Source organism: Natator depressus, chromosome 15, assembly GCF_965152275.1.
Source record: "Natator depressus isolate rNatDep1 chromosome 15, rNatDep2.hap1, whole genome shotgun sequence".
Lineage (NCBI taxonomy): Eukaryota > Metazoa > Chordata > Testudines > Cheloniidae > Natator > Natator depressus.
This window is the reverse complement of record NC_134248.1, coordinates 23,057,901-23,082,086: the sequence shown is the minus strand read 5'-3', so window position 1 is coordinate 23,082,086 and position 24,186 is coordinate 23,057,901. Positions and strand designations below refer to the sequence as shown.

The 24,186-nt window shown below is 42.3% G+C and overlaps 1 protein-coding gene and 1 long non-coding RNA gene across 3 annotated transcripts in view; one reads left to right on the top strand and one right to left on the bottom strand.

The window, feature by feature from the left end:
- Nucleotides 1–24,186, top strand: part of TMEM132B (transmembrane protein 132B) — a 356,630-nt gene that overhangs the window by 264,281 nt on the left and 68,163 nt on the right. The gene's annotated exons all lie outside the window — the stretch shown is intronic.
- The window catches only part of LOC141999266 (uncharacterized), a 124,201-nt gene continuing 118,056 nt past the window's right edge, over nt 18,042–24,186 (bottom strand). The window contains exon 3 of the long non-coding RNA XR_012641987.1: nt 18,042–18,717. This is a non-coding gene — a long non-coding RNA (uncharacterized LOC141999266). The remainder of the gene's footprint in view (nt 18,718–24,186) is intronic.

Here is a 24,186-nt window from a genome sequence, read left to right as displayed (position 1 = left end):
CTAGAAGCTGGGACTGGAAAACATGGAATGGGTCATTCAATAATTGTCCTGTTCTGTTCGTTCCCTCTAAAGCATCTGGCACCGGCCACTGTTGGAAGACAAGATAGTGGGCTAGATGCACTATTGGTCTTATCCAGTATGGCCATTCTTAAGGTAAACTCAGTTTCTAAGAAACGTCGTGAAATGTCCCACTATACAGCAGGCCACATCATCTTCCCCTTTTATGTATGCAACTTCCATTGCTTTCGCATATTCAAAGAGCCATGTTCTGGTGTCTCTACTTCCCAGTAATTCCAGCTTGGGAACCAGCCACAGTACTTTATGCTTCTTTGCATGCTTGGTCACGATCCTGGCTACCATGCCTGGCAATGTCTTCAACCTATGTTGCAGCAGGCACAGGAGTGAGGCATCTTTTCAAAGCAGCAGTAAGGGCTAGCAAGGGGGGTCTCCAAGCACAGCAGAATGCCCCAAGCTAGCTCCACATGACTACTACAGTAGTTTTCCCCACCCCAACACATCTTACCTCATTGTGCACAAAACCGGAGTCTTATGGGTGGAACTGTTCCCCAAATTTAGCTGCTTATGAGTATGGATTGAAATAGGATCGGTTGCGAGGAATAATACCAAATAGCTCTTGAAAAGGCTTCTGATCAGAATATCTCTTTTGACAGCAAAGTTTTGGCCATGAGATCTTTTGTCCATATTGCTTCTTCTTAAGCTGGAAACACCACAAAAACAGTTCTCAGGCATTACAACTCTTCATTCTTCACTCTTAATTTGTCATGAAAGAGGTGCTGGGGCTCAAGCAATTTTTTTAGATTCATAACTGATGCAGCAAGCCCAGAGGTGCCAGGGCTGCAAAGTGGCAAGCCCTGGCATCAATTAAGCACTGCCTCTTCCAGTCACAGTCCTACCCAGAACCAAGAAGTGCAGAGGCATATACAAATAGAACAAAGCTCAGTGAACATTTGTAAGCCTCCAAGAAAGGTTGGCTTTGATATGAGTGTGCAGATGAAGATTTAGGCTTATTATTTTAGCCCAACAGATCCACATTCGTGCTGATTACTGCCATCAGCAATGTACACTGGCCACAACCAAAGTATAGAGAGCACAAAACATCTCCAGATGGCATGAAATCACCTAGTTGGATCCAGAAGCTTCTGGATTTGCAAGTACTGTCCTGGCTTAACAATTTCCTTTTGTCCCAGTCTTCTGAGTTGCAGGATTTTTCCAGCCTGTGCCAGGTCCTGAGCAACCTTCAACCCCAAGGATGACTATGGGAGTTAGGGTGCTAAGTACTTCGAAGAACTGGGCCCATATCAAAAAATTTGGGGGCTGTCCCTCTGGCTTGCCTTCTTTTTTGCTAACAGGGAGGTGAGAAAACAGGGCAGGATAGGGGTAGAACTAAAAAACAACACATGGAATAGTAGCATTGCTCTGCCAAGAGTGGACTCTGACTCCCTTTAATTCTCTAGACAGAGTTGAAATCAGATCAGTAGTTTCTTAGAGAGATTTAATTCTCGTTATAATCTATCTATCTATCTATCTATCTATCTATCTATCTATCTATCTATCTATCTATCTATCTATCTATCGCTAGAAGGGACTATTGGATCACCCAGTCAGACCTCCTGTATATCACAGGCCTAGAATGTAACCTGTTTAATTAGGTATTGAGCTCATTCCTAAAACGATCAGCAACAAGAACTGTATTAGCACCAACTGGTGCTCAGAGCTTTGTAAGACTACAGGTTCCTCACTGCAATGTCCCCCTAGCTTTTACTGTTGTGCTTACTTCTTGCTGTTTGCAGCTAGGAGCTAGGATTTGACCTCCTTAGTTTTGCTGTGAATGTCAGTGCGGATCTGAGCGCAATGGGCTCCCTGTGCAAATCCATAAGCATGCTAGAGCCATGGTACTATCTTACTAGGAGGGTGGTGAAGCACTGGAATGGGTTATCTAGGGAGGTGGTGGAATCTCCATCCTTAGAGGTTTTTAAGGCCCGGCTTGACAAAGCCCTGGCTGGGATGATTTAGTTGGTGTTGGTCCTGCTTTGAGCATAGGGTTGGACTAGATGACCTCCTGAGATCTCTTCCAACCCTAATCTTCTATGATTCTATGAAAACAGATTCCTATCCAGAAAAGTCTGGCTAGGCTCTGCAGTTGCTTCCAGGGCTGAGCACTTCCTTGATGATCCTCTAGTCAAGTGAGCAAAGTTTGGAGATGATTTTAAAGTTTAGAAACGTGGCTATAACTTGTTCCTGGGCGCCTCTTGCTCCCCTTTTGAAGTTTCTTTCTACAATAGTGACCAAATCACTTTGTGTTCCAGAGCTCAGATTCTGCCTTGGATTTCATTTGGGGCAGTCCCTTCACACTTCTTCAAGGAAAAGGCTTCCCATGTAAGCTTGTTTTTAATTCAGTTCAAGTCTGTTTAAGTCTGTCTGAAGTGATGCGATTCGAATATCAGTGTCTGCTTTCCTGCCCAGACCACTATTGAAACTAGCTATAAAAAGGGGCGAGTTTAAAAATAAAAAGCCTTTGTGTAAATTTTCATTTTTCATACAGAACTTACTTTGCTAACGATGCAGTAGATGCAGTAACTTGTGTTCACCTTTCAGTTAAAGGAGAACAGCTCAAGCCAAAATGGAAATTAACCAAGCCTAGAAACAAATTCAGCTTCACTTTTAAAAAAGAAATGCTTACCAGCCCCTATGAGTTCCTGCTGGCTATTCTGGATCAGTTAGAGAAACCCAAGAATACGTCATCATGGATTGTCAAAGATACTTGAAGACTCAGTCATTGTTTCTAGTGACCCCAAAGGAACCTGTGGATCTTCATATATGTTTAAAAGATTAGTTAAAATGTATTTAGATGCAGAATATCCAGAATACTGTCTGCTTATTGGGTGAATACAGCAAATGTTTCGGGTTTGAAATCAGTATGGATTTTTGCTTTCCAGTTGCCTTTAAAATTGCATCTCTTCTCATGGTACATATCTATTATTCTGAAAAGAGTCCCATTAAACACAATACTCTACCTTTGAGATGTAATAATAATTGCCATTATGGAGGAGAAAAATGTACGAAATAAATTCAAGACAGAGTAGCTTCCCAGCCCAGAGAATATAAATAACAGTAAGTAAAATATTATCAAAAAATGAAAACTTAAGTCCCAACCCTACACCATAAAGGTCAAATTGGAGTTTTGCTGTTGACTTTAAAGGAAGCAGGATCAAACTCTTGAACTTTTCTCACCAATGCATTATCAAAATGGTACACTCCAAACTAAAACCTTGTCCAGTGGTTTGTGTGCTAAATCAGAAGAAATAAATGTGTCTGCTCATACATTGTATCATTTTCAGCTTGCACATTGTAAAAAAGTGTTTTATGTGCCTATAGCAGAGTAATCATGCTTTCCTAGGTTTCAGAGTAGCAGCTGTGTTAGTCTGTATCCGCAAAAAGAAAAGGAGGATTTGTGGCACCTTAGAGACTAACCAATTTATTTGAGCATAAGCTTTCGTGAGCTACAGCTCACTTCATCGGATGCATTCAGTGGAAAATACAGTGGGGAGATTTATATACACAGAGAACATGAAACAATGGGTGTTATCATACACACTGTAACGAGAGTGATCAGGTAAGGTGAGCTATTACCGGCAGAAGAGCGGTGATATATGCCATCATGTGCCAGCAATGCCCCTCTGCCATGTTCATTGGCCAAACTGGACAGTTGCTACGTAAAAGAATAAATGGACACAAATCAGACGTCAAGAATTATAACATTCAAAAACCAGTCGGAGAACACTTCAGTCTCTTTGGTCACTCGATTACAGACCTAAAAGTGGCAATTCTTCAACAAAAAAACTTCAAAAACAGACTCCAACGAGAGACTGCTGAATTGGAATTAATTTGCGAACTGGATACAATTTACTTAGGCTTGAATAGAGACTGGGAGTGGATGTGTCATTACACAAAGTAAAACTATTTCCCCCTGTTTATCTCCCCCTGCTGTTCCTCAGATGTTCTTGTCAACTGCTGGAAATGGCTCACCTTGATTATCACTACAAAAAGTCCTCCCCTCCCCCCCCGGCCGCTCTCCTGCTGGTAATAGCTCACCTTAAGTGATCGCTCTCGTTACAGTGTGTATGGTAACACCCATTGTTTCATGTTCTATGTGTATATAAATTTCCCCACTGTATTTTCCACTGAATGCATCCGATGAAGTGAGCTGTAGCTCATGAAAGCTTATGCTGAAATAAATTTGTTAGTCTCTAAGATGCCACAAGTCCTCCTTTTCTTCATGCTTTCCTAGTATCTAATATAATTCTGACAGTCTTCAAATAAAATGTTGTTATAGGGCATAAATGATTTTCTTGAGTGATGCTATTATGACAATGACCATAAGACATGGCTAATAAAGATGATATTTCTTAGTAGGAATGCAAAATTCTAGAAGATTTCTTATGGAGAGTTGCATGGTGCCAGTCCATATAGAAGCCATTTGATCAGAGGAACAATCTGATCCTGAGATCTGCTGAGTCGAGCTGCACCAAAGACATAAGTTCAGTTTCACAAAGGATTTTGAAATGTAGCTTTGTTCCTAATCCGAATGAAAACAAAAAAATTCAAACTTGTTCACTGAAGGAAATTTTTTAAAAAATTGTTCAGGTTGATTGACTTTTCAAATTGTGTATTAAATGCAAACGGAACAATAATGCAGAATTTAAAAATACATCAACACAAAAAGTTTCCAAATTTAAAACAATTAAATGTTTTGTGCTGAAATTCTTGAAATGGGACATTTTGACATTGTTGGAAGTTTTGTTTCACAGTTTTCTTCTGAAACAAAATTCTGGCAAAATGGACCTGATTGTGTGAAGCTTTTCAATTTTGATGGCATGTCATATTTGGACACAATAGGGTTCCCCTGAAATGTCCGTGGCCAGCTCCAAAGTAGAGCATCCCTTGTTGTTACTGGATGTGTTCAGCATCACTCTATATCAGGTGCTAAGGCCTTTAGTGGTGTTCAGGTTGTAATTTCTTGCCATCTAAATGCTTGGAATAAAAGATAGTAAATAAAAGGAATAAGTAACCCTGGAAAACAGAGTTGGCACTCGGTGGGACAGAAGTAATTGCATTTTGAGTGTTTCTGTGGAAGCAACGTGACATGACAAATTTTTAGAGGCTCTGTCAATACCATTAATATTTATAATGCACTCTAGAAAACTGCTAATATGTGCCACATCCATCAAATATTAGTTCAGCAGAATTGTATTCAACTGTTAAACTTTGTTGGCTGATGAACACTGAATCACAATAGCCAGAGATTATATGGTTTTAAAACTGGTTTTATGCTCCAGTTTTATACCTACTTGAGTAAAGTCATCATGTTATTCCATTGTGAGACAACCACCTTCTTTCATAAAATCAGGCATCCTTACTGATGTCTGGTACAGCCAGCGTAGTTATTGGAAATTCACAACATTCCTGAATACACAGCTAGTATCCATGCCAAGTATATCACAGATCTGGTTGCAAGATACGCAGGATCATGTAATAAAGCCAAGATTTTCAGCTAATCCCTTCTTGGAAATCATTCTGAAACATGTCAAATTGCAAAGATTTGGCTACAGACTGCCAATAGCTTTCAGTTTTGATGATGGCTGATGGCTAATTATCATTATTCCATGCAGCGAAAGCCAGCCCTGCAAACCACCCTTCTCTCTTATTCCAAGTCCCTCTTTAAAACTCACTCTTCCACAAGGCCCTCAAGAAATGGGTTTAAATCGTCCCTGCCCCTGGATTTCCCAATGCAATAATTCTCGGTATCTAGAGTTAAACTATATGTTCTTCTGGGCAGGAACTATCTTTATTTTCCTGTATTGTGGTGCACCGAGCTAATAATTAAACAGTTATGTATGAAGATTACAGACATTAATATTTCCACATTTGCTGTAATATACCCTCATGTCTGAGATACTAATATCCCAACCATAAGCTATTCATTAATAGCAGTTATTCACTATAAAGCTGGCTAATAATTCCTCATCAACTCTTCACCTGTTTGAGAAGTACCCGTGGGATCTTAAGCTCAGCGTGTCCAAATAAAGTTTAATATGACCATGCTCCCTATACAGAATATGTGGGATACCCCATGTTCTTTGTAGGAATGGGTGGACTTACTGGTAGATTCACAGATTAAAATGAATAGAGGAGCTGTTCCACCAGGTGAATGTTTCTGCAGAAGGGAATTGAGTGCAAATATACACAGAGATCCCCTGAGAGGGTAATCAATAGTAGCGAGACCAGCTGGAGAAAGGAGCTAAGCAGCCTCCTGAGAGAGAGGTTGTAAGCAGCAAAAGTCACATCAAATCCCAGAAAATCAGGCCCAGAAACACAAAGGTTCTTAGGCACCTAAGTCAGCCCCAGTTTTGTCTCCACTGCGATCCACAAAACTCCTGCTGAACCCCATAGGTGCTTAACCTCACTCAGTGCTTATATTTTCAGGGTAAAAGTTCACTAGGTTCCCATTTTTCCGCTTCTGGGCCTCTGCATTGCTGCCTCAGGTGTCCGGATACCTGTCTCCCACCTAAGCCCCAGAGCCATTCACAAACTGGGGGAAGATAGGCGTTCATCCGATTTGGTAGGCAGGCTCAGAGGTGTGCCCCTTTCAAATCCAGTGGCTGGAGGAGAAAGCGGTGCTGTTGCCCATCTTATAACTTTTAGCCCAGTGGTTAGCTTACTTGCTTGGGATATGGGAGTCCCAGGTTCAGTTCCCCACTCTGCCAGAGTGACAGAAAGTTAGGCGCTGTGATGCACAGAGTTGCAACACCTAAGTCCCTGTGTGGATCCCACCCTCATTGACCAAGGCAGACTGGTAATAACCAGTGGAACTGGGAAACATAGCACATTGGAAGATATAGTGCGGTTAGTTTGCTTACCTAAAGTGAGTACTTTTCTTATTCCTTAACAATTAGCCAATAATTTGGGTTGAGCTCATTTATAATTTTTCCAGAATGCTCATTTCAGTTTTATTGCCAATTAACTTAGCCTGCTAGTCTTAGTCTACAGTTGATTAGCCAGTAATTTGAACTGAAGCCCTCATCAAAAGGGCATCATTTGTAAAATAGAGATGAAATCTCACAGATAGTGAAATTACTGTTAATTAAATCTGCATGTGCCTATATTGGGAACACATGAACAAAATGCTATTTGTTTTTGCACGGTGCTGCTAGCTGGAGAGTGAGTCTTATTAACACTATTTAATTGTCAGCCTGTGTTCATAAAAATGTACAGCAAGCAGAGTCCCTTCTGCATGAATTAATTTTAACAGCGTGTGCACATGACTGATGCATATATTGCTTCGATTAGGCAAACAAAATCATGGTCTTGCCAAGCAGATGTGGTACCATATTTCTTATATACATATTGTTGCACTGAAATCTATTTTTTTTTAAACTGACATTTGTCTTTAACACACATTTTGCTCAACACAGGTTTGACTTCATTGATCTGAGCATAGTTACCTTCTGCTTTATGCAGATATGAGATCAGAATTAGGCCCAGTAATTGTTAATTTTTCCTGTATTTTTTTTTTATTCAATTAAAATGGCATCGTAAAGCTAGAGCAGAACAATAATCTGGCAGGTTTAGAAGTTGTAACCTAGACTCTAAGCTGCTGTTGAGCACAAAGCAATTACTTCCAAAGGTGTGTCTGGTCTAGGGAAATGTCATGCTGGAGCAGTATTAAGATAATCAAGATACTGTGTAATGTGGTGCTTTGGGAGAATCCTCTACAGCTCATATTTTATTCACTTGTGTGGTACTTGAATTATCAAAGGCTCAATTCTGCCACCCTCTCTTTCACTGAGTGATATAATACAACTGTCGACTTCCGTGTGGTTTTCAAGAGTAATCTGAAGTGAAACATAATGCAGTAGCCCACCCCAGAGAGGGCAAAGGCGGGGATAACTGAGATGAGGGCCACACTAAAGAGCAAGGGTCACAAGCTCAAGGCCACTTGAAGATGGTAAAAGCATTTTGTACTTCTGGTGTTACCTGAGAAGATAAGAGTAGCAGCAAATCCAGTGAGACCCAGAGGAGAAAATTCTGTGCCGTGCCTCTTACAGCCTTTATCTGCTGTTAAGCCACCCTTGCAGCCTCCTGATGTGACCTGTTCCAAGGGTTGGGGTTGCCCCTGAATTAATTTTGGCAGTCCCAGAAAGCTATGTGTTATGGCAGCCCGTTATCAGCTGCCTCTGGGCAGCAATGCTGTTCAGAATCTCAGTGCTGTTACCCCCAACCCCGGTATGTCCCCTCTGCCAGGGTTTCTCAACCCCTGCTTTGGGATCCAAAATGAGGTCGCCAGATGTTTCAAAGGGTCACGTGAGAGCTCCTGGGGCTCCTGTCCCATGGGGCTGGCTAGGTTCGCTTCACTGCTCCGGGGACTGCAACCTCTGGGGCCCCAGCGCCACTCAGGTTTGGTCCAGCCGTCATGACGACAGGAGCCCGGGCAGGCCAAATTTGAGCGAGTGCCACTGCAACTCCATGAGTCAGGTCACAACACCACTCACACAAATTTGGTCCGGTCGGGGTCAAGTGCTGCAATCCCAGAGGTTGCAACACCCAGACCGGAGAGCCACGCCAGTCAGCCCCACAGCGCAGGAGCTGCAGGAGCCAACGCTGTGGTGGGGAACCCAATCTTCCTGGGGGCAGAACGTGACCGAAACCACCCTAGGGTCTCCACCCCCAGACTATTTACTGGGCAGTGACAGGCCATAAACATTTACAAATGGGTCCTGAACCCAAGAAGGTTGAGAACCACTGCCCTATGCTATGAGGGGGTCCTTGGAAGACAGTGGAGCCTGAGGATCCTTTCCTCAGTTCTTGTCCTTTTTCAGTTAAAGCTGTCATTTTTATAGGCTCTTTACATTGCTGTAGTCCTATTGCCTAGCTTTCCGGGTTGAAGTGGGGGAGGGAATCTCACCAGAGATTACAGACCCAGTCAGACAAAGGGCAGACCTGATTGCCTGGTCAAAGGTCCTGCAAATTCTTCCAGAGGTCTCTCCACTAATATCATCTCTATGGGTCTGGAGTTTAAGCTAGATAACAGTGCCTTGGAAAGGCTCTGAGAAAGCGGGGAAACTACAGAATTGAGGTTTGGTGTGAAGACGATGCAAAGCCATTTGGAAACTCAAATATCTTTGTGAACCAAGTTTAGGTTAGCAGGTCTGTTGCACTTCACGTTGTTAGAAATTTAAGTGATAACTAGAGCATTTGATCACCATTTTTCATTAGCATGTTATTCTCTCCTAAGAGTAGGGATTTTGAAATGTTTTTGATCTCATGCACATTTAACAACTCTGGTTGTTTCAACCCTCTATTTTCAGGATTACCTACTTAAAATTAACTTCAAAGGGGGAAAATATGCTATTAAAGCATGCATTAGAAAAGACTGGAAAACTAATGATTTTATAGAGCTTTTTACTTCTAGGTTGCCAGTTCAAATCCATCTCAGGTCAATAGTAATTGAAAGTTGTTGGGTCCAAACCACTATGATATTTGATAACTTTGCTGTTAACCTCTGTAGAAATAATAATACCTTGTTTTTCATTAGTAGACCTCAATGCACTCTACAAAGGTGACAGCATCATTATCCTCATTGGGATGGGGCAGCAAACTTGCTCATGGTCACAAAGGTTAGTAGTAGGGTGACCAGATGTCCCGATTTTATACGGACAGTCCCGATTTTGGGGGCTTTTTCTTATATAGGCACCTATTATCCCCCATCCCCGTCCCGATTTTTTATACTTGCTAACTGGTCACCCTAGTTAGCAGTAAAGCTGGGAATAGAATCCAGGTCTCCTGAATCCCTGTCCAGTGGTCTATCCCCAGACCATTGTGTATCCCTTCCTTTGTTATGAAGTTTGAGAGTGAGATTTTCAAAAGCACCTAAGGACTAGATTTTTAGAGGTATTTAGGCACCTAGTAGGATTTTCAAAAGTGCCTTGGTGCCTAACTCTCATTAGGCATGACTTGCATCTGTAAATGCCTAAATACCTTTAAAATTCTGACCCTAAGTGATTTAGGGGGGCAAGTTCCATTGACTTTCAACAAGACTCGTGCGCCTAAGTCAGTTAGTTGCTGTTGAAAATCCCATGTTGGATCTACGGCCAAACTTCTCCAGAGCTAAAGGGTGTTTAGATCCAGGTTTTTGGATCAGTGTGTCTTAGAGCTCAAGTGTGTCTTAGCACTCATTTGAGTGCTGAAGCTTTACTAGAGCCGATACTTGCATAAAGTGAGTGTCACACTTGAAAATTTGTGTTCAGTCGTAAATTTGCCACTTGGCCCCTGCGACGTGGGTTCATAGGTCACACAGGTTTGCTTGTGTTTCTTGAGTGGATGTCGGCATGAATTGCAAACTGTAAACTGCCTTGTAATATGTGCTTTTGCATTGTCGTGAGTTACATAATCCTGTCTGTTCTATGTAACTAGAACATAACACAAATTTCAGATTGCAAACGGTGAATACCTGTAATTGGTGAATAATCTTCAGATCAGGAATTATTCACTGAAAAAACAGAGTGAATAATTCTGAACAATAAACATTTTCCTAACTGTTCATGAAGAATTCATAAAGAGGAAAACAAGAAAAATCCATCAAATGAACTATTCGCTCAGCAGTAGTTAACAGACATTAATTTTTAACGCATGTACATTCACATAATGGTATTGTGTAGATAGCTTCAGTATACAGTGTCTTGATATTAGTAAGGGATATGAATCAACCGGAAGGAGATTTTAATTGGGAAATATATTGTGTTTCTCTAGTGAACTTCCATAAAATGTGTAAATATTGAATCTCTTTAATTTTCCTCTGGGTTGAGAATACAGGCACACGTTGTTCTGTACTCATTTTGATCAGCGGGTAAGCAAATGTCTCTTACTCTTAAATTCTAATTTAAAATTCTCAAAAACATTATGCTCATAATGAGGCAAGAAACTGCAATGCAGCAGATGAAATAATTGCGATGTTTTCCATTTCACTAATCATTTTTTTCATTAATCACGTGTAGGGCTTCTTTAGACGAGTTCAAACTCCATCTGGTCCTATTTAATATATTGGCCCATTGATGTCTTTAGAAGTGAGGGTGCGGTGGAAAACCTAGAATTTTGGGATGAGATCTTTCGCCCATCTTGTTCCCCTAGCTTTCATAGTGCTCTGATGGTGACAAGCAAAGCAAAATGGGCCACCTGGAGATTCTATTAATCAATGGGATCTCCTGTGTCACGCAGAACCAATATAATGACTGCTTTAACCTCTCTCTTTAGGGTATGTCTATGCTACAGTTAGATACCTGCAGTTGGTCCGTGCCAGCTGACTCGTGCTCGCATGGCTCAGGTTGCAGGGCTGTTTAATTGCGGTGTAGAAGCCAATGAGATGTGCGGTCAGGAAAGTAACAAATACTTTCCTTATGGATTGTATTTTCTAATGGACAACCAACCTAATTCTTACTGGTTGAGGGACAATCTCCACTCATTGATATATTTTGCTTTCCACAACCAAGTCTCTGTACAACTTTTCATGAGTGATGTACCCGAGTATTCGGATTCTAATATCTAAACTGCATTGTTTAAATCTGTTCATCTAAATTTGGGTTAGTGTTGATTATGTAACTCTATGTATCATATAACTTTTAAAAAACTAACTTTGTATTTGTGGATAATCTAAGCACTATTCCGAGACGTGCAGACGCTCTTTTCCCAACCTGTGTATTATATAATTTTTTTAACATTAGCTTTAATAAAATTTTTAAATCTGCTCTGGCTCAGGCTGCAACCTGAGCTCTGGGACCCTCCCACCTTGCAGGATCCTGCAGACGGAGCCTGGACGTCTACACCACAATTAAACAGCCCCACAGCCTGAGTCAGCTGGCATGGAGTGTAGACATACCCTTAGCTACCAGCTTAAGAGGCAAGCTGGACATGTGATTTGTGCACTTTTATATCCGTGTGTAGACTAGATTAGCAAAAGGATTGGGGGGTAGTTTGCCAAATAGACTACTGGCCATGGCAAATCAAAGTTCATGTAGATCACTGTTCAATAAACCAGCAATAATCCAAGTTTGCCTCCGTTTTTCTGACAGCAAGATAGCAGTGACAGTGAAGAGACCTTTTTTTTCTTAAATGAATGGGGTAGGCAGTAATAAAGCCTTATGGCGGGTGGTGTAGAAACCTGTATAATTATTACAATAAATGCAATACACTAGAAGACAGGTTGGATTGAATGTAAAGCGCAAAGTAATAGGCTTTAATAAATTTGTCATTGAAGCTCCTGGCTAAGTGAACAATTGCAAACAAGGAAGTTTGGGGTGAATTATCAACTTCTCTTGGGTGACTTGTATATATACATATAACTTGTATTTTATATGTGACTCCTTTATTACACTCCATCTGGATAGCTTTATAAAATAAACAACACGCAACCCAAACAAATAATTGCAAAATACACAAAAACTAAGCCACCATTAATGATATTTTATATAAAGTTTGTGTGTGTGCCAGTTTGTTACATCCTTCCAAGTATGCTTATAGTGTGCTGCATTTGAAATTTAACCACATGCAACTCCCATTAACACTAATAGCCTCCATGTTGCTGGAGTTCCCACGTATCTTTAATGTTACTGTAATGCAATTTTATTTGGTATTTAATTGTAGTGGTTTAATGTTTGCTTTAATAAGTTAATAAAATGGGCTAACATCTGCCCTTGCATACACATACAAACAAGCAAATCCACTGACTTCCATGGGAGTTGAACTTGTGTTTCAGAGCAGAAATTGGCCCTAAGGAAGTATGGTAAAATACCCACATCTCCCAAGGACATTGCAATGTATTTGCATTGGAATGTTACAGTGTCAGGACAAGCACAGGGGAGAAGAGTGCTTTTAAAAACAAAACGAACAACAGCTCCTCCATGTTTCCAGCTAGCGTTGTCTTTCTTTCGATTTATCAAATAATTGGCCATTTATTGACTTTATAGTAAGGTTTCATTTATAAATACTTTATAAAGACACACTACATTATTAATAGAGGTTTTAATCCATGGTTAATCAATTATTACAAATTGTTATAGAATGCAACTGGCCAATAGGTTACTTATAAGCCATGGCTTAGAACCATCTTCCACTGATGTGATCATAAGCATCTATAAGAAATGCTACTTATATCTGTAACATGCTTTTAACGGCTATGAATGGTCTATAAAGGGCTAATAAATTATTAATAAATGGAACCTTAATATAAAGTGTGAACTAAGGCTAAAGGTTAAAAAAAAATCAGATGGAAGCAAGTGGCAATAAAAACAGAATGACATGAAGGTCTGTTCTTTCAAAACACTCCATGCAATTTACAAATGCCACTCTCCCCCCCCCCCCCTTTCCCCTTCATATGTTCATACTTTTCATCTGAACAGTAGAATTGTTCAAACTCAGGCTTGGCCTTTGCAGTTTTCTTATACCACCCAGTGGCTGGATCTGACCTCTCATTCATAAAAACTCAACCCTAATAATTAAGCAAATTCCAAAGAGGATTGTGGTTGGGAATTGGGAGACAGAAGGGTAATTTAGCATTGTGCCTCTAAGAGTGGCAAATTATTTTTGAAGTTAGGTCTGACTTGTTCTGAAGTGGGTTTAGGTTAGAGGGTATTTTGTCGCATCAGAAGGGTGTGCTTGGGAAGTGTGTGTGTGTGATTTCATCGGTGTTCCAGGCCAGATGTCAGATGTAGGCAGACTGAGACATACTCTGTAGACCTGCTGTTCCTAAGGACACTGAAGCCATATGCTGCCTCCGTATAAGGAAGTCTTTCCATTTTTGTCAACTGTTTACTATTGGATGGCATTACAAAATGAAAGTAGTCTATCTAGGCATGTGACCTCATGGGCCATTTCTGTCTCCTTGAAACAACTAATATGAAAGCCCTGTAAATCCCCCAGGAGTGGGGAGGCACATATATGACCCAGAGTGGACTCTTGCCTACCAGTTTAAAACAGCCAAATGTCTACAGCTGTTTTCCATATATTTTTGACAGATGCCAGAGGGCAAGAACATTAATCAGCTGTAGTATAATAGTACAGCAGTCAGTGGACTGGATTCTCCTCTCAGTCACTGTAGTAACTCCACTGATTTCAGTAGATTTACACTGGTGGAACTGAGAGCAGAACGTGATGGAAAACTGTATAGAGCTGCCCTGCTTTTCACAGAATGGAAGCGTCTGCAGGGATTCTTGAATTTTTTCATTGTGCGAGATATATCTCCATTAGAATGATTGTCTCATAGACACCCCTCCTTCCCTGTGTGATCCTGCAAATCAACTCTACCTCTACAGACAAATGAATCCAAGTGGGTAATGCATCAACTGCTCGCATGGGAAAGTTAATGTTTGGGAACAGTTTCACAGAATCATAGAAATGTGGGACTGGAAAGGACCTCAGTAAGTCATCAAGTCCAGTCCCCTGCACTGTGGCAGGACTAAGTGTTATCTAGACCATCCCTGAGAGGTGTTTGTCTAACCCATTCCTAAAAACCTCCAATGATGGAAATTCCACAGCCTCCCTAGGTAATTTGTTCCATTGCTTAACTCCCCTGACAGTTAGGAAGTTTTTCCTAATGTCTACCCTAAATCTTCCTTGCTGCAATTAAAGCCCATTGCTTCTTATCCTGTCCTCAGTGCTTAAGGAGAACAATTTATCACCCTCCTCTTTATAACAACCTTTGGGTATGTTGAGTTGTCTTTATTGTGATATAGCAGCCAGAAACAAGGAGAGACAGCACCTGACTAGCCAGCTGTAACGGGGTGGACTAAGCCCCCGCTGCTGGAGGCCTGGTGGTCCTGGCACACCCCGCCCCAGAAAAGGGCAGTAGAGAGGTCCTCCAAGCTGCCTAAAGTGGCTGTGTGAGAAGCAGCCAATCAGGGCCCAGCAGGTCAGTATAAGAAGAGCTGCAGGGCAAAAGTGAGTTCAGTTCTTTGCTAGAGCTGGAGGAGCGTAGGCGGTGTGTGGCTGGCTGAGAGAGCTGCAGGACCGCGTATGCGGTAGTGCTGCCAGAAGCCGGGGAGAGCGAGAAGGAGCCCTGAGCTGGTTGCTGGGACTCCATCAGGACCAGACCCTGACGAAAGGGTGAAGACGGCACAGGGCCATGGGGAAGTGGCTCAGAGAATTAGAGCAGCGGCATGACTAAGATAAAGGGAGACAGCGACAGCTGCTAGCTACAGGGTCCCCAGGCTGGGATCTGCAGTAGTGGGCAGGCCTGGGACCCTCCCACCTCCATTAGCCACTGGGAGAAGTGGCCTGGACATTGAGGCACCCCCAGAGGAACTGAACTGCAGCAGCCCAGATGGAGAGTTGTGGCCAGAAAGGCCCTAAGAGGGAGAAGACTTTGTTGCAAGGGAGGGAGCCCTGGGAACTGCTCTATCCTGGAGCAGGGACAACTTGTGGGAGACATTACGGGGGCACGAAGAGAGACCCCTGTTGGACTTTGCTTTGCTTTCATCACACAGACAAACTGTGTGCGACTTGGCCAGAGGGCTGAGTCACCACAGTCACATCACACAGAGAGAGAGCGCGAGCAGGCACACGCAGTCAGCTAAGGGGCCTCTCACAAGAGGTGAGTGCGCCCTGTTACACCAGCCCACCAGAAGCCATCAATGAACCTGCCAGGGTCTCATTTGAGGAACCACTCATATTTGTCGTACATGCAAGAAAGCATCATTCATCCATTTCTCAAACATCTTGCTATATTCAACAACGTGGATATCTGTCACATTGTGCAGAGGGGCAAAGTAGGACTGGTGATCTGGCCCCTCAGTCTCATTATTTAAATCCATTAGTGCGGCAGAATAAATCACTAAACACATGCACAAAAGCTCAGACTCTTTGATCAGAGGAGTTTCATCTGGTGTCACTCCTGATTAAGGATATGTCTGCATTGCAATCGGCGGTATGCTTGCAGCTCAGGTAGTTATACTCTGTCTAGCTTTAATCTAGCTAGCACAGCTGAAAACAGCGGTGAAGGTGTGGCAGCTAGGTGAGTTAGCAAAGCAAGTGCATACTCAGGGGTCCAGGTGGGCTTGTGCAGTTCATGTTGAAGCCTGTGTCTTCACTGGCACTTTTAGTCATGCTAGCTAGATTAAAGCTAGCATGTGTATGCCTACCCAGTCACGCCCCCAGTTGCAATGTAGACGGGCACTTAGTGAGAGGAGCATCAGGTCTAGAATATTCCCACTACAAAACGTAAACATATAGGACAAACTTACCTTACGTATAAGAACAGCTGTTTCAACATATTGGCCATGAAGACTGTATCAAATACAATATGTTGAAACAGCTGTCTGACTGTTCTGGAGGTTTAATCTACTAAATCATTGCTCATTTATTACTTTTTTCCCCACAATTTATACCAGTGCTCATACCAGCCCCACTAGGCACCTGGACAGAAAAATAACTATAAAGTTATATGCATCATCTGAGCACGTCAGTTAATGATGATAAAAGCTTCCCCACAACAAACCCCAATCTCCTCCTCAACGCACCTCTTCTGAAAAACGTGCAATGTTTTGTAACCTTCTCTCACCAGCTGTTGGATGAACACATCTAGGGACGGATGGCATGCAAGCTGGTCTCAGGTGTCCAGTTAGAATACAAATGGGTGATGGTCTCTACCAACCCGACAGGTATGTCTACATTGCAGCTGGGAGTGAGACTCGCGCTAGCTCAGCTTGAGTTAGTGTGTTAAAAATAGAAGTACTGACATTGCAGTTTGGGGTCTCAAGTCCACCCCATCTCCTGGCTCTGAGCTCAGGTCTCTGCCGGAGCCACAGCACCCACCCTGCTATTTTGAGAGTGCTAGCTTGAGCCAAGCTAGTGCGAGTCTGTCTACTCGGGCTGGGAGGCTTGCTCCCAGCTCTAATTTAGACACTCTAAAGAGGGCTTTATAGAGCAAAATCAACATCCAGCATTGTCTGTGAGCCCATCCAGTCTATGGAACATAGAAGTCATGTGTTCCATGCACGAAGCACTGTGAAGTAAGCAGGCCACTGCATTCTGCCCAGCTGAAGTTTCCAAGTGGTCTGCATATAGAGCATCCTGTAGTAATCCAGTCAGGAGAGAACAGACGTGGATGAATGTAGTGAGGTCTGTATTCGAGGGGGAAAGGATGCAATCTAATTTCTGCATGTAAATTGTGGGGTGGGGAGCACTCTTGACCACTGTTGTTTTCTCGACATCAAGAAGTAGTTGGGAATTCCTGGCTTGTAAACCCAAATAATAAACGGTGGACAGAACCACCCATCTCTTAATTGAACAGGCAGATATTTCTGCTGTCTCCAGTGGTGGTTTCCTTACAGCCAACCAGGATAACTTTTGTCTTATCCAGTCGGAGGGTCAGCCAGCTAACTCTCATTCAGCCGCCAGTCTCAGCTGGGCCCTGGGAATGCTGAATAACCAAACCATCTAGGTCGGATGCAAGGAGGGTGAAGAGCTGCAGGCTGTCAGCATATGGATTACACTGCAACCAAAACTGTCTCACTGTCTTCCCCTGAGGCACATGCTTAGGTGTATAATGGACAGGGAAGGGTGTGCAATAGGACAGTATTTCGCAATACTCCACAGGAGAGCCCTCAGAATGGCTGGGCAATTGCACAGCACCACCCTCCTTGTGGTGTCAGAGAGAAAAGAACAAGGAGATTCATGCATGATACCAGGCTTGGAAATTTTAATCATTAATAATCATCTACAGTGTGCTACTGTCCTACAGACTTGTGCATCCTCTGAAGTGCTGTGCTGAGGAAACCTCAAATGAAAAAATGAATGCATGAAGTGAATAACATTTTATGAATGAAATCCCGTGGATTAATTTGTTTTTCAAGCATTCACAGACACAGAATTGCAAACTAATTCACAGCAATTGCCATCAGAAAAATCCTCTGGCAGTCCATTCAGAAAAGAAGAAAAAAGCTAAAACCAAAACACCCTTTCCAGTGCTTATCTAATAAATGACTGCCTCACAGGCAATATATCAGCAAAATCTTTATATCGAATTCAGGTCTGCCTTTTATAGCAAAATCTTTATATCAAATTCGAGTTTCTTGCATGTTTTCACAAGTGAACAGCCCAGGCAAAAGAACTCGGAGATCCTGGATGAAAGTCAGTGAATATAGAATATTTCAGAATACGTTCAAATTATAGTTTAAGCCCGATCCTGCAAATTCAGACTCCCAAATATTAACTTTACTCCCATCTGAAGGTATCACCATATCTAGTCTGACCTCCTGCAAACCATAGTATTAAACGTAGTGCCTAGCACAATGGGGTTTTGATCCATGACTGTGATGATCATACGTGTATGGTAATACAAATGATAACAATTAATAGGAGTAAGGGTTTGCAGCTCCTGGTTCGCTGTGTAAGATATTTAGAGAACAAGAAAAGTCCTGTTATAGAAACGCTGCTGCAGAGGGGGAAGCTGTGGCATGCAATTGCTGCCTGGTAACAAAGTTGTCAAAAGAAAACGTTGTGAAATGTTCATACTCAGTGAATCTTAGGTCAGCTATGTCTCAGACAGGTGTTGTTACCCTCTGGCTTCAGAGCGCATCAAAAGCTTCAGTCCCAGTCTGGCCAGTGAAGAGACTCATGCCTTGTATTCTGTTGCATCCATGTTTCTGCCTGCTATAAGAAAGAAATAACATCACCGTTTTATTCCTGGTTCTTCTCTGTAATAGTCTTTGTCAGATTGCATTATATATGAATATCAATGAATATCAGAGTTCACTTAAAACATCACCGGAAAAAAAAAAACCCAGTACAATTATCCTCATGGGTAGAATAAAGAAAGAACTATGATTCCAATTTAGATAAAAGGTTTCAGAGTAGCAGCCGTGTTAGTCTGTATCCGCAAAAAGAAAAGGAGGACTTGTGGCACCTTAGAGACTAACCAATTTATTTGAGCATAAGCTTTCGTGAGCTACAGCTCACTTCAAGTACTTGTAATAGAATATAACCTCTAGGCAGCAAGTTGACTGTCAGCATCACATTAAAAAAAATCAAACCCAGATCAACATGTTTCATATGGTTGTCATAGCCCTCTGAAGCTATTTTCATACCACTTGAAGAGCTGGTATTTGTCTTCTTAGCTTGTGTTGTCCTGTCTATGAGAAGAGCAAAAACACTTCATGTTTGACTTCCAAAATTTACCCATCGTCAAGCAGGATAAAGTGGTGTGAAATCTTTGACCAACTTTTTCAGCCTCACAATGAAAGGCTAATGCAGAACGGTGATGTAACATCCTTGAGCTCTGAAGAATGATGATGTTACATCATAGCCAAGGGGTAACAAAATTCCAATTCCAAAATTCTTGGGCCTGATTGTTACGATGCCGGTAGTGCAAAGGGTCTTTAGTGTGAATAAGAATGGCCAGTAATGGCCAGAGTGATGTAAAAGGGCCTTAACGTAAATGAAAATCAAACTCTTAATCTCCTATGATCCCGAATTCTCAGCAACTCTTGGTGTTCACACCTCAACTGCTAGAAGAGGGCCTCATCCGCCCTGATTGAGCTAACCTTGTTATCCGTAGCCTGATTCTTGCTTGCATATTTATACCTGCCTCTGGAAATTTCCACTACATGCATCTGACGAAGTGGGTATTCACCTACGAAAGCTTATGCCCCAATACGTCTGTTAGTCTATACGGTGCCACGGGACTCTTTGCCGCTTTTACAGATCCAGACTAACACGGCTACCGCTCTGATACTTCTCATCATCCAGACACTCTTTGTCCAACCATGTTCTCAAACTCATTGATTTATCATTTCTTTGGATTGCAGATACTTAGGCCAAATTTACCAGACACTTCTGCCAGCCTAGTAATATCAGTCAGGGGATAATTTTTGGCAACATTGCTATTTTGCCAAGTACTTACTGTAGATTCAGTTATACAGGAGAAAAACAAGATTAGAACAGTTTTAAAGTCCCTCCTTCGAAGAAGGCTTTGGGGCTGGTGGGATAGGATAAAGAATTCTGTTAGCAATCTTTGTCACAGAAACACACTGTGATTTTTTTAAAGTAGACACGTGCTTTTATAGAATAACAAGACATTTGGCTCTTTGCAATATGATGATTCTATCAAAAATCGGGGTACAGTCACTTTCTATTTTCACTTCTTAGACAGAAACATATGTTATCAACCTGCCTACAGTTGTCTTCTCGTTCTATTGTATTACATCCCTCCTTTGAGATATCAGACGCCATCTCAAAATGTAACATTTTACAAAAGTTTAATTTTGTGAGGTCTTCTGTGATTTTCCCCTGAGTATATTCAGCCATCTGTGGCATGGGAGTAAATGTTATCATTTTTCACTTAAGAAAGGTAACAGATGATACCCAAGGAATGAAAGACTTACCAGCCTTTTGTTTGCAGTCTATTGTGTTTTCTCATGATTTCTGAATTAATGGCTTTCTGTACAACTGAATTTCAGCTAATCAACCAATAAATTAACTGTCTCAAAGACATGTTAGGCATTCACTGGCTATGCAAAGAAGGCCATTCAAGAGGAAAGGAGTAGGAATCCGTATTTGAATTTTACGGAATCAAAGGCTAGAGGAATGTGAGATTTGTCTAAATAAAACATTCACCATATAATTGTTAGAATAGACAACAGGGTGTGATTCTGACGTCACTCTGTTTCTACGTTGGTGTAACTTCATGTTCTTCAGTGGAATTACATCCGATTTATACCAGCATAGCTGAGAACAGAATCAGGCCAACAGTCTCCACAAAGATCTGGAAAAGTTCTGCAACTTTTTGAGAAACTATCTCCCAGATGCTGAAGACACATGGAAAAATATTGATATTCTAAAAAGAAGTGACTGAACAGTTCTGAACCACACAGATGATATTATCTTTTTCCACAGGAAACACGTATACAACATAGGAGTTCGCTGAGAAATTCAATCATGGAAATCAGGGAAGTGGGACTTCACCCTGAACTTGAACAAAATTGAGGTCATTCCTAATAAAAATGGAGAAGAGAAAGAGATAATCAGATGTAGGGACATGACTGAACAAGCAAATACTTGAATAGGTGCAAGGTGAGGGAGTCTGCAAAAACAAAAACTTAGAAAAAATCAGGCCAAGAATAAATATTGGGAAGTGAAAAAAATCTTCATTAAATGGAATTTGAAAATTATCTGTGGGGTGCAACCAATACACTGTACAAGAAATCACATTAGAGGAGTGGAAATAATTAGTATCAGAGCAAAAAGCCAGAGAAAGTCTCAGGCAAGTGTAAGGCTAACACACTGCATGGAGGAAATGACTTTTAACGTGGTTTTCAAAGGCTAGGAGATAAAATGGACATAGAGAGTGAGAAAACATTTCATAGAAGGGTGGAGGGGCAAAACACGTAAGAGCAGCATACATTTGAAGAATGCGCCCCCCCAAAATACAATGGCTTAAGGTATGAGGAAGCCATTGAGTTTGCAGTGAATGGTGAAGGCTGCTGCTGGTGCTGCCTGACCGGGCTACAAATCTACACTACTGGTTTTTCACTATGTCTGATACAGGCAGTTCTTTGATGTGAAGCAGATGAGGAGCGCCATTGCATTACGCTGGGGTACGTCTCTGATGTCAGAGTTATTGTGAGCAACGTCGCGCGGCTTTCAAAATTCCATTTTTTAAGTGAAGACAGAAAAAGGGTAATTAATGGCAATGTTTCGAATATTGTCTACTTGTGAGAGCAAGAAGTGGCTATGTAAGAGATGTATACTGTAGTTTGGCATTATTATCATTTTTAAAAATTTATATTACAGTTGCACTTAGAGGTCCCATCTGAGATCAGGGCCCCACTGTGCAAAGTGCTGCAGATACATAGGAAGAGACAAGGTGGGTGAGATAATATTTTTTATTGGACTAACTTCTGATGGTGGAAGAGACAAGCTTTTGAACTACACAGAGCTCTACAACAGGGCTGGGAAAGATACCCAGAGTGCCACAGCTAAATACAAGGTGAAACAGAGTGTTTAGCATATGTAGTTAACACATATTCTAAGAATCCATTCAAGGTGAAGTGGTCCCTTAACACCTAGGCAGTTGTAGGACAAAAAGGGGAGTTAGTGGGTTGCAGATTGTTGTAATGAGCCAGAAATCCAGTGCAGGGCCGGTGCAACCACTAGGCCAACTAGGCAGTCACCTAGGGCGCCAAGTGGTTGGGGGCAGTGGTGGAGCAGAGGTAAGCTGGGGCAGGGGGGTGGGGCGGGGGGGCGGTGCACAGGGGAACCGCTCCCCTCCCCAGCTCACCTCTGCTCCGCCTCCTCCCCTGAGCACCGCCCCGCTCTGCTTCTCTCTCCCTCCCAGGCTTGCGCGCCAAACAGCTGATTGGCGCCGCAAGCCTGGGAGGCGGGAGAAGCGGCGGCGTGCTCGGGGAGGAGGCGGAGCAGAGGTGAGCTGGGGTGGGGAGCTGCTGCACGCAGCTCCCCGGGTTGAGGGGAGAGAGGGAGGGAGGGAGGGAGGGGGCGGCAGGGAGCTGCTGCAGGGAGGGCTCCCCGGGCCAAGGGGAGGGAGGGAGGGGGTGGTGGGGAGCTGCCGCAAGGTGTGTGTGGGGGGCGGCGCAAGGTGGCAGTTTCGCCTAGGGCGTGAAACCTCCTTGCACCGGCCCTGATCCAGTGTCTTTATTAAAACCATGATGTTTAGTGTCTAGCAAAGTTATGCATCTACGCTCCCAAGCTCGTCTTTTGCAAGTGTTGTCAGGTTTCCTTTGAGGACGAGGACTGAGAGGTCAGAAATGCAGTGATCATCTTGTGAAAAGTGTTCGCCCACTGTTGATAGGGTGTTTTTGTTTCTTATCATTTTTCAGTGTGAGTTCATTTGAGAGCTCAGTGATTGTCTGGTTTCACCCACATAGTTGTATTCGGAGCATTTAGTGCACTGGCTGAGGTACACCCCATGTTGATAGGCATGTGTCAGACCCATGGATCTTGAAAGGTGTGTTGTGGGGAGTAATGATCATTGTAGCAGTGGAGATTTGTCTGCAGGTTTTGCACCTGTTCTCATAGCAGAGTCTGGGGCCCGCTTTGATTTGTTTATGCTAAACAATCTGTTCCACTCTGTATTTAGCTGTGACACTCTTTGCACCTTTCCCAGACTGGAAGAAGAGCTCTGCGTGGCTTGAAAGCTTGTATCTTTCACCAACAGAAGTTGCTCTGATAAAAGAGATTAACCTCACCATGTCGCTCTAATATCTAATATCTCTAATATCCAGGGACTAATATGACTACAGCGGCACGGCAAGCATACCTAGTGAGAGACAGTCCCAATCTCTGAAGAGCTTGCAGTCTGACATCCTGATACTGCAACAATTTAGAGTTACTTTAAAAAATATATATTCTATAATCTCATTTCCAAATAATGTTATTAAGAACTGACTTTTTTTCTTCACAATGTATATGCTAAGGAGATGATCATTCCATCTCCGAACACAAAAGAATTGCATCCGTTACTAAATACAGTTTAATTATAAAAACATTACTAATCATATATTTTTTATGGACGAGGGCTTGTGATTGAGGTAGATTTGGGAGATCTAAGGATATAGTTCCATATCTAGAGAGAGACTATGGCTCTGTTCTAAGATTCTTGGCTGTATTATCAGCATCAGATTCATTCTCTGATATTTTGAGGTATTCTGACAGGCAAGATGCAGGGCATGAACTCACCCTCTTCTCCTCCTCAGCATTTTCAGGACTGTAGAAGATTTCTTTTCCAGTTTCCTTTGTAGTCTTCAGGGGCCTGATTCTCCCTGTGCGCTTTGGGCAGTCATTTACACCTGTGCAAAAGTGTGTGTAAAATGCTACCCTTCTGATTTGTCCCTGTTTTACACTCTCTGTGCTCAGGTGTCAATGAATCACTTGGAGATTGCAGTCAGGTTGACCATGACCTCGAGGGGTGGGAAGTCTCTGAGCAGTTGGAAATCTGAGCTGTGAGAGAGAGAGAGAGAGCAAATGTGCCAACAGCTATTTGCTAATGCCACTTTGCAGCTTTCTCTCTGAAGAAATGAACGGAACCAAAAAAGCCTTCACAAGTATGGAACGGAATCACATAATTCTTTTTAAAAAAAAATGTGATACCTGAAGAAACATGGATAA